Here is a 2632-nt window from a genome sequence, read left to right as displayed (position 1 = left end):
CGAACGGCGGCCCAGCTATTCGGGTGAAGCTGAGACGACGCCACGAAATACCGACTCAGCAAATTCTGAACAAACGGCGAAAAAAGGAAGTCGCACGCCGAGCCGAGTGAACATCGACTCGTAAACCCACATCCAGTCCGGTACAATGGCGAATTGAGATTCAGATAGCAAACACGCTCATCGGCATCCGGGAGGGCAAGCTCATACTACCGCTCCACGTCGCCGCCACCACAAATCGCCCCCTGATCACGGAGCCTTTGAAGATCGGCCTTCGTCATCCACAACGGAACGCCCCACACATCGCTAGTCACCCAAGTATAGCGAGCAGGGATGCCCCTGGAGGGGGCTATCGGAGTACCCACACCCTCACTCCTCCGCCGATGCATACCTAAAACAGGGAGGAGCACCACCATCAACCTACTAACCCTACGCAGAAGCAAGGAAGACAAAAACCTACTACCCACTATCAAACCAACACGGCGGTGCTCAGCCCCTTCAAAACACGAATACCACCACCCAAAAAACACAAAATGCAGCACAAAAAGAAAAATGGCAGAACAACGCATGGCGAATGCAGAACAACAAAACACCACAAAAACGAAAGCAAGAAAGAATGGAGGCATACCGACCTGATAATGCAGAAAACGAGCCTGGGAAAAGCTGAGAAGCAGAAATTCAACCTCGAAGAAACACCAAAAACGCCACAGAGAGAAGAAGAATTTTCTTCAGAAGAGAGAACGAAATAAAAATGAAATGAACGAGGGAAGTAAGGAGGAAAGCTAAAACGGTTTCAAAAAGGGCAGAAAAAGACACAAATAGCCCTAAATAATAAAAAGGCGCGTAGGGGCAATAAAGGAAAAACACCTAAAAAACGTCCCCTCACAATAAATGCCCCCTTGGAAAAAGAAACCAATAAAGCACGCCTCGAAAAACGCAACAGGAGCATTGGACACGGAAGAGTCGCGTCGGACTAAAACGACCAGACGAATCTTCGGCACGACCATCAAGGCCAGGGCCGGCACACCGACTTCCCCTCAAAAAGAATCAAACGACTATCCGAGAAGAACTAAAGACCTAGCTCACGGTCAAAACCACACCTCCCAGCGACAGACCGACCTCGCTCGCTCCCCCGCTGCGGGGGCAACTGTTACGGATCCGGCCCACGGATCCATGACCCGGGATTAAACCCAAACCTGGTTACCCGGGTCTGACCCGCCTTGCCCTTCTAGAAGGCCCGAAGCCGGCCCTCTAGAACTCCTAACCAACTTTCGAATTCAAACGTCTCTCTTATCTTAGCCAAACAAGATAAGATAAGATAGCTACCATCACCTATAAATAGAGGACCCAGGTCCCTCCAGGTATTCATTCATTCCTCACACCTTATACCTCTCAGATCCATTCTGACTTGAGCGTCGGAGTGTCTTTGCAGGTACCTCCCCTCATTGCTCCAGTCAAATAGTCCAGCATCCGCCTTGACCCGCAGGCTCCCGATCCATCTCTCAACCTGTACCAGAAACATCTTGTACATATACTATAGTGGTAGTTTGTTTATTTATAAATTGTGTTTTGAGTTCTAATTGTGTTAATGATTTTTGCAGTTTTAATTGATACAAAATATGAACCATTGATCTTCAAAAAAGAGAAGTCAGCTCTAGTATGTAATTTTATTTATTTTTTATTATTAGATAATTATTTAAATAAAAATGCATGAAAAACGTGGTTATATTATCATAATTATTGTTATTATTGTCTATGAGAGGGACAAATTAACCTTTATTACACTTAAAAAAAAAAATTCATATTTCAGGAAATAATGTGTCTCAACCTTGGATGGAAAAGGATGCTAGTGTTGATGGTTGTGTGGCTTGATTTCTTGCTGATTCAAATCATCAAAGCAAGTCTTTTTGTCTTTATCTTACTCTGTCCAAATTTTTTTGATGTTATTTTTTAATATTATTCATTTTAACATGTTTGGTGGCGGTGGTTGCAGAATAATACAAAGGCTTGCAGTGTTTTGTATTGGATGCTTTTGGGATTACAGGTTGGATAAAGTTCAATTAACAAATATAACCTCAAATTATTATTTATTAATACACTTAGTAGTGTGTGGTTTTACTAATAATTGACATGAAACTATGTTTTCTTTTTTTTTTTCTTTTTTTGTGTTTTCAATTTCCAATTGTATTTGTGGTGTTTGGGTATGAAACAGTAAAGTTGTAGAAGGATCACTAGAAAAGAATCACAACAGGATGCTTAGATTACGTATGTGAGGCCTCAATAGTATGGACACCTATGAACCTTGCATTTTGTGCCTTGTGTGGAATCATTGGTGGAACTGTTGGAGGGCTACTTGGTTCTGGTGGTAGATTTGTTTTAGGCCCTCTTCTCTTAGAGTTTGATTAATTGTTTCGCTTGTTTTTTTCATATATTTGGGTCATTGGCTATAAAATTATCGTTGTACATAGACTGTAGATCATAAACTTAACGTATTTATGAATTTTGTCTTTTTAACTTTTATATTTCGAAATAGATATTGTGAATATTTTTTATATTTATTTAAAAAATTGATCTATGTTTGATTTTTTTTTTATATTTTATTGAAATTAATTATTTATAAAAATCAAATTTTAAT

The sequence above is a fragment of the Arachis ipaensis genome, chromosome B02, assembly GCF_000816755.2.
Source record: "Arachis ipaensis cultivar K30076 chromosome B02, Araip1.1, whole genome shotgun sequence".
In the NCBI taxonomy this organism is placed as follows: domain Eukaryota; kingdom Viridiplantae; phylum Streptophyta; class Magnoliopsida; order Fabales; family Fabaceae; genus Arachis; species Arachis ipaensis.
Note: the sequence above shows the minus strand (reverse complement) of the source record.